Source organism: Peromyscus leucopus, chromosome 1 (assembly GCF_004664715.2).
Source record: "Peromyscus leucopus breed LL Stock chromosome 1, UCI_PerLeu_2.1, whole genome shotgun sequence".
Lineage (NCBI taxonomy): Eukaryota > Metazoa > Chordata > Mammalia > Rodentia > Cricetidae > Peromyscus > Peromyscus leucopus.
In genome coordinates this window covers 186,092,105-186,100,741 of record NC_051063.1, presented here as the reverse complement: position 1 = coordinate 186,100,741, position 8,637 = coordinate 186,092,105, and the positions used below count along the sequence as shown (strand labels likewise).

General features: G+C 44.1%; 1 protein-coding gene across 1 annotated transcript in view; it reads left to right on the top strand.

Annotated features, from left to right (window-relative positions):
• LOC114686725 (leukocyte immunoglobulin-like receptor subfamily A member 5) overlaps positions 1–8,637 on the top strand; it is a 305,493-nt gene that overhangs the window by 214,386 nt on the left and 82,470 nt on the right. The window lies entirely within an intron of this gene.

The window sequence follows — 8,637 nt, the reverse complement described above, 5'->3', positions numbered from 1 at the left end:
GGACAAGGTTAGCAGAGAGACAAATCAGTTTTATGAAAGAAAGCATGGGGAACATCAACCAGATCCTCTAGGATAAGAACCAAGCCCAGGAGGCAGAGTCCTGTCCACAGACCTGCAACCTCATCTCCTAGGAGGCAATGGCCCCAGTGTCAGACTGGCTTCATGTCTGATCTTGGATGAGGACACTGGACTAAAGTTCCATTTGTTCTTTCATCAGGGGCTCCTAGAAAGTCTTGGGTTGTTATGGCTTCCTGGACCAAACCATTAATAAACATATAAAATACCTTTCTAAGTCAATGACCTCATTTTCATATTGAGAATACAGAAAGAGAGCAATAGCATGTTCTATATTAGGAATAGGGATGGACAAGATCATGATGGGGAAACCTATAGAGATGACCAAACCAAACTAGTGGGAACTCATGAACTTTAGACCAACAGCTGTGGAGTCTCCATGGGACTGGATTAGCCCTCTACATTAACAAGACATTTGTGTAGCTTGATCTGCTTAAGGAGCCCTCTGGCAGTAGGATCAAGATCCATCCCTGGTACAGGAGCTGGCTTTTTGGAGCCCACTACCTATGGTGGGACATCTTGTAAAGCTTTGGTGCAGGGGGAGGGGTTCGAACCTGCCTCTATTGAATGGACCAGGCTCTACTGACTCCCCATGGAGGCCCTACCTTGTTGGAGGAGAGGATGGGAGGTGGGTTGGGTGGAAAGCTGGGGGGCAGGAGTAGGAAGTGTAGTGGGTAGCTATTCCAGCTTGGATCTGGAAGTTCCAACCCCCATTGAGACTCTGGCAACTGTCACGCCTACGAGGCGGGGCCAAGGGAGGCATCTGGAGACCCGAGACCTGGATGGGCAAGCGCTCTCCTCTCTCGGTTCCTGCACCCTGGACGGTGGAGGTTGACTGAGCAGAGCTCCAGAGAACACCGCTGGACTGCGATATACCTTCCCCAGACCCCCACAACTTATCTATTCCTTCATTTGTAAGTCACCCACTAAATAAATCTTCCTTTTAACTATGTGGAGTGGCCTTTATAATTTCCCCAGTAGGGAAGAGTGGGGAATCTTTGGTTGGTATGTAAAATGGATAAAACATTTCTTAATAAAGTAAAAAAAAAAAAAAGAAAGTGGAAAATGGAATACTTGGGAAAAGAAGGTGGTGGGGGACCAGCAAGAGAGGAAGATGGTACAAGAGAAGGACCGGAAGGTTAAATGTCATCAGTGCAGTGAAACTTAGAATTGAGTACAATTTATGCATGTCAATAAAGACGGGAAAAACAGTGCCCTCAGAACTACAAAACAAATCAAAACAAAAAAAGGAATAGGGTAGAAATGATACAGGAAGAAGTTATAAGGTAAGAACACAGGCAGTCCCTGCTAAGCAGAAGATAGAAGCAGGTGAAACACTCATTTTAGGCCTCCCTGGGCTACACAGTGTTTTCAATGCCAGCACAAGAATGACATGCTGGCATCGACTGTATGACTTAGATAATCCTTTTGTAGTTGTGCTGTATTTTTATCTTTAAAAGCTAATGTTCTCTGTCAATATCTTACAATCTTCAACTTGTATATAATGCATTTTGCCTATGTCTCTCCACATCAATTTTTATATACCTCCCCCTTCTTTAAAATCCATCCCTTTGCAATGACTAAAGAAACTGCTCCATTTTGTGCTAGGCATCCATCTTGGTACTCCCTAGCTGTTTGTCTCTGACTCCAGTCCCTCCCTGCAAGATAATTTCCCAGTAGGCCTGACTCAGTGACCTCCAACCCAGAAATGTATAGTGTGGCCATCTATGTCTTATGATATTGCTAACTTCTTTTTGGCTTCTGTTACCTGCTTATGTAGATAGTCAAGGACCATTTTGAAGTTGCTTTGATTACTTAATTTTGGCAGAGCAAAATGGCTCTGGCTAGCTTGTGCAGAAACCAATGTTCATTCTACTTGTGTTTTTTTCCCTTAAAATCCTCCCCTTATCCTCTTTTTCATGGCAATCTGTAGGTTGGCTCCGAGATCATTGTTCTGCTAGCAGTAATCAGTAAACTTCTTAATTATAACTGGATTGTCAATGGACTTTCCCAGGGGTCAGGAACTACATAACACCCTCTCTTCCCATCACTTTTCCATTTTCATGTCTTTGGGATGTGATGTGTGACTCATTTAATCAGAGTCATATGTGTGACAGTTGGGTTGGAACTATGACCTTGGGTGAGCAGTAGGTGCTCAATAGAGGAAATGACTCTTTCCTTCTATGGATCTATAACTAGGAAGCAGTTTATCAGTGAGGGATAATGGGTCCTCTGTAAACCATCTCCTTTCATTCCTGGCTGTTCATCTTTTGCACTCATCAGCTTGTTGAAAGGTTTTTTTTTATTGTAATGGCTGTGCATTACTCAGCAGATGACATTTCAGCCCAGCAGTAGTGGTGCATGCCTTTAATCCTAGCACTTGAGAGGCAGAGGCAGGAGGATGAGGGAAGGCCATCACAGGTTGGAGGCCAGCCCGAACCACTAAGTGAGTTTCAGGATAGCCAGGACTGTTACATGGAGGGTCGGAGCTTAATTTGCATGAAGCTATGTACTTAAGTTCCATCTGACCTAGGTGGTGTCTCCATCTGGAATTTACCTTAATTCAGGAGACTAGCATGTGGTGGTCTGCAATGTTATTTGTCTGTCCTTGGATGTAGCTAAGGGAGAGATCTGATTCCAGTGCTAAAAAAAGAGAAACAGATGGGCCTGAGGGAAGGAAGCCTTTCCTGAGGCTGTTCTCCAAATACCTCAAATGTATATGTTCAAAGAGTGATCAGTCCACTGTTTGCAATTTGTAGGGAAAAAGTCAATTGGGAAAACTATGAAGGCACACATGATATTCATAACAGAAGACAGTTAATATATAAAAGCCACATAGCACCAAATGCTCCCTGAGATTTGGCTTCCTCTGAGGGAATTCCTTGATCCATTCAGGAGGTGGCCTTGCCATAACTAGCTGAGTTCTTACATTATATTCCTGTGGCCCATAGCAGTTTACACCTGTTTCCCTGGAAGAATCAGACTCATGAGAGTCAGAGGTCCTGTATTTCTTCACAGGCAAGAGAGATGTATTTCAGAGTGAGTTGCCTGGCACCAGGATTCCTGTCTCTGCAAGACTAGCAGTATGGAATGCAAGTTCCTTTTTTTCCAGGGTCATTGGGTAGTTTTTAATATCAACAGGGGTAGTTGCACTTTGTAGTTAAGTGATTACAGGTTCTTAGTGTTGGGCCAGTCCTGGTGGGTTTTTTTTCTAATATCCCTGGGAATCTTCGTTTTCAAGCTGTGAGGTAGTTCACCTGTGTCTTTTGATTGGAGACAGAACTTTCAGCTAGAAGATATTCTTCTGACCAAGGGTAAGAGACTAAAATTTTGTTTACTATTTGTTAGTGCACCTATCTCATCATCAAAGAAGGTGACAGTTGCTATCTGTTCTATTTCCATTTCCAAAGAAGGTCTTTCTGTTTCCTCTAGTTCATTACTACCTTCTGTAGTTCTATAGACTTTGCTTTGTAACCATTGACTTCATAGCTAATATTGTCATCTAAGCAAATACATATCATGTTCATCTTTCTGATTCAGGCATACAGCAAACAGGATGATTTTTTTCTAGTTCATCCACTTGCCTGCAAATTTCATGTTGTATTTTTTTATTTAATTTTTTTTCATTTTACATATCAACCCCAGTTCCCCTTACTTCCTATTTTCTATCTCCCCTCCTCCCCTCATCCCATTCACTTCTGCGGGGGATAAGGCCCCCCTTGAGGAGTCAACAAGTCTGGCATATCAAGTTGAGGTAGGACCAAGCACCTCCCACCCCACCCGACATCAAGGCTGAGAAAAGTATTCCACCATAGGGAATGGGCTCCAAAAAGCCAGTTCATGCACCTGGGATAAGTCATGGTCCCATTACCATGGGCTCCACCGTCAGATCAAACCCCACAACCACATTCAGAGAACCTAGTTCTGTTCCATGCAGGTTCCCCAGCTGTCTTTACAGAGTTCATGAGCTCCCACTAGCTTGGATCATCTGATTCTAAGGTTTTCCCCATCATGATCTTGACCCTCCTTGCTCATATGACCCCTCCTTCCTCTCTCCAACTGAACTCCAGGAGCTCAGCCCAGTGCTTGTCTGTGTATCACTGCATCTGCTTCCATCAGTTACTGGAAGTAGGTTCTATGATGATAACTATGGTAGGTACTAATCTGATTACAGGGAAAGGACAGCTCAGGCACCCTCTCCACTATTGCTAGGAGTCTTAGCTTTGGTCATCCTTGTGGATTCCTGGGAATTTTCCTAGCATCAGGTTTCTCCTTAAGCCCATAATGACTCCCTCTATCAAGATGTCTCTTTCTTTGCTCTCCCTCTCCATCCCTCCCCCAACTCAGCCCTCTTGATCCCTCATGTAGCCATCCCCTATCCACTCCCTTCTACCCCCTCCAAGTGTACCCAATAAATCTTAACTATTTCCCTTTCTTAGGGTCCTCCTCTTTTTTGCCTAGCTTCTCTGGGGTTGTGGATTGTGGTATGGTTATTCTTTGCTTTGTGCCTATAAACCACTTATGAGTAAGCACATATTGTATTTGTCTTTCTGGGTCTGGGTTACCTCACTCAGAATGATGTTTTTCTAGTTTTATCCATTGGCCTAAATATTTCATGATGTCATTGTTTTTACTGCTAAGTAAGAGTCCATTGTGCATATGTACCACATTTTCTTTATCCATTCTTTAGTTGAGGGGCATCCGGGTTGTTTCCAGGTTCTAGCTATTATGAATAATGCTGCTAAGAACATAACTGAGCATGTGTCCTTATGGTATGATTAAACATCTTTTGGGTATATGCCCAAGAGTGGTATCATTGTGTCTTGAGATTGATTCCTAATTTTCTGATAAACGGTCATACTAATTTCCTGAGTGGCCGTATATGTTTGCATTTCCATCATCAATGTAGGAGTGTTCTACTCACTCCACATCCTCTCCAACATAAGCTGTCATCAGTGGTTTTGGTCTTAGCTATTCTAACAGTTGTAAGATGGTATTCTAAATGTCATTTTGATCTTCATTTCCCTGATTGCTAAGGATGTCGAGCAATTCCTTAAATGTCTTTTGGCCATTTGAGAATCTTCTGTTGAGAAATCTGTTTAGATCTGTACCCTATTTTTAAATTGGATTATTTGGTATTTTGAAGTCCACTTTCTTGAGTTCTTTATGTATTTTGGAGACCAGCTGTCAAATGTGGGGTTGGTGAAGACCTTTTCTCATTCTGTAGGCTGCTGTTTTGTCTTATTTACTGTGTTCTTTGTTGTACAGAAGCTTACAAAATTTAGAGGTCAGTCTGGTATATATTGAGCATATATATGAGCCAGAGTTACATATAGAGAGATTTGATTGCAAAACAAGGAAGAAGAGGCAGAGGAGAGGATGAGGATGAGGAGGAGGAGGAGGAGGAGGAGGAGGAGGAGGAGGAGGAGGAGGAGGAGGAGGAGAGGAGGAATGTCCAAGATTGGTAGTGCACATCTGTAACTCTAATGATTGGGAGGCTGAGGTAGGAGGATTTTAAATTTTTTCCATTTTTGTTTATTAAGAAATTTTCTACTCACTTGACATACTACCCACAGATCCCCACTCCTTCCACCCCAGTCCTCTCTCCCAAGCTACCCTGCATCCCCAAATCCCCCAAATCAAGGTCTCCCATGGGGAGTCAGCAAAGTCCAGCACACTGAGCCTAGGCAGGTCCAAGCCCCTTCCCACTGCACCAAGAGTTGTGCAAGGCATCACACCACAGGCACAGGATTCCCAGGAGCCTGCCCATGCACCAGGGATGGATACCAATCCCCCTGCCTGGGTGACCCCCAAACAGTTCGAATCAAACAACTGTCTTCCTTATGCAGAGGACCTAGTCCAGTCCCATGGGGGCTCCACAGCCACCAGTCCACAGTTCATGGGCTTCCACTAGTCTGGTAGGTCATCTCTGCATGTCCTCCCATCATGATCTCAATGTCCCTCACCTGTAGAATCCTTCCTCTCTCTCATCAATTGGATTCCCCGAGCTCAGCCTGGTGCCTGGCCATGGATCTCTGCATCTGCCTCCATCAGTCACTGGACAAAGGCTCTATGATGACAGTTAGGGTATTCGCTAGACCAGTCACCAGATTAGACTGGTCCAGGCACCCTCTGGATCACTGCCAGCAGACCAAGGTGGGGTCATCCTTGTGGATTCCTGAGAGCCTTCCCAGCACCCTGCCTCTTCCTATTCCCATGATGTCCTCATCTATCATGATATCTTCCTCCCTGCCCTCCCACTCTGTCCCTGTTCCAGCTTGACCCTCCCATTTCCCTATGTTCTCTTCCCACACTCCTCACCCTCAGCCACCACCCCACACCCAGTCCACTCATGTAGATCTCATCTACTTCTCCTTTGCTGGGTCATCCATGTGTCATCTCTCCTAGGGTCTTTCCCTGTCAGCTAGCCTCTCTGGAGCTGTGGTTTGCAGTCTGGCCATCCCTTCCCTCACATCTAGTATCCACTTATGAGTAAGTACATACTATGTTTGTCCTTCTGAGTCTGGGTTACCTCACTCAAATTGTATTTCTAATTCCATCCATTTGACTGCAAATTTCATGATATTGTTTTTTACTGGACAGAAAAGTTTTTTTTTTTTATATTTTTTATTTATTTTACAATACTATTCAGTTCTACATAATAGCCACAGATTCCCTTGTTCTCTCCCTTCCTGCTCCCTCCCCTTCCCCCCAGCCCACCCCCATTCCCACCTCCTCCAGATCAAGGTCTCCCCGAGGACTGGGATCGACCTGATAGACTCAGTCCAGGCAGGTCCAGTCCCCTCCTCCCAGATTGAGCCAAGTATCCCTGCATAAGTCCCAGGTTTCAAATAGCTAACTCATGCAATGAGCCCAGGACCTGGTACCACTGCCTAGATGCCTCCCAAACAGATCAAGCCAATCGACTGTCTCACCTATTCAGAGGGCCTGATCCAGTTGGGGGCCCCTCAGCCTTTGGTTCATAGTTCATGTGTTTCCATTCATTCAGTTATTTGTCCCTGTGCTTTATCCAACCTTGGTTTCAACAATTATCGCTCATATTAACCCTCCTCTTTCTCACTAATTAGACTCCCAGCGCTCCACCAGGGGCCTATCTGTGGATGTCTGCATCCAAATTCCTCAGTCCTTGGATGGGATTTATGGCACAACTATTAGGGTGTTTGGCCATCCCATCACCAGAGTAGGTCAGTCCCGGCTGTCTCTCGACCATTGCCAGCAGTCTTTTGTGGGGTATCTTTGTGGATTTCTGTGGGCCTCTTTAGCTCTTTGTTTCTTCCTTTTCTCATGTGGTCTTCATTTACCATGGACTCCTATTCCTTGTTCTCCCTCTCTTTTCTTGACTGGACAGAAAAGTTTTTAAATTATCATAAATCTCAATGAGTTTGTGATGAATACTAATTGTTTGAAAGTACAGATTTTTAGGAGCATCATTTATTTTCAGTTGTTTTTTTTTCATTCTGGAATCTGACTTGTGTTCATTTTTTGAATGATGTTGTACTGAGTCAAATGCCTTGTTCATAGTAACAACATCCACAAAAAGCAGATGCTCATAATGCAAAATAGGGAATGTGGTAATTTATAATAAAGGAATGTATGACAAGAGACTGGGGGAAAGCAGAAGATATGCAGAGGAAAAGACTCAAACCTCACTGCTGGGACAACATGTTCCCCATATCATAGACTGAAAAGAAAGGAATAAAAATCTTCAAAGTCTGAGCCGGGTGGTGATGGCGCACGCCTTTTATCACAGCACTCAGGAGGCAGAGCCAGGCAGATTTTTGTGTGTTTGAGGCCAGCCTGGGCTACCAAGTGAGTTCCAGGAAAGGTACAAAGCTACACAGAGAAACCCTGTCTCGAAAAAGCAAAAAAAAAAAAAAAAAAAAAAAGCCTTCAAAGTCCACAGCAAGGTAGAGGATAAGAGCCTTAATGTGGTGCTAGAAGAGCTCTCTACACCAACATTTAGGTCTTTTCCTGCACCAAAAATATATTTGATTCCTGGATCTTTTCTCACAAGTGATTCCCAATATTAAACATTGGATTTTCGTGTAAAAAACAAACAAACAACCCCCCAAAAACCCAAAACAAAAAACTACAGAGACCCTCAAATTTGCTTCCCTGATGTAGACATCGTGTATGGCTTGTTACTATATCTCTTCTTCACTTCTTGGATGCAGTCAAGGTCCTTCTGTGGCTGCGGCAAGCTTCAAACAGCAAACCCCCAAGAAGTATGAGGATCAAGCCAGACATGCCTATCCGGATGAGGTTCTCCACTGTGTGATCCTGGGGTGGTGAGACTAGAAATTGTTGACAAAGACATCAGGACCAACCAAAGCCACCATAAGATAACTGGATTTCTACTCTGAGAGGCCCCCTCCTCAGTATAGAATTTGGCTTTCTGTGTCATGCCCAAACTGGCATTTTCCTTACTCACCTGTCATGGCTTCTGACATGTTTTGTGGTTGTCTGGTGGTCTCAGGTGCTCCTGAGAAACAAAGACATGTTGGATGTGTGAAGTGCTCAAGAGAACTGGTTCTTTTTGTC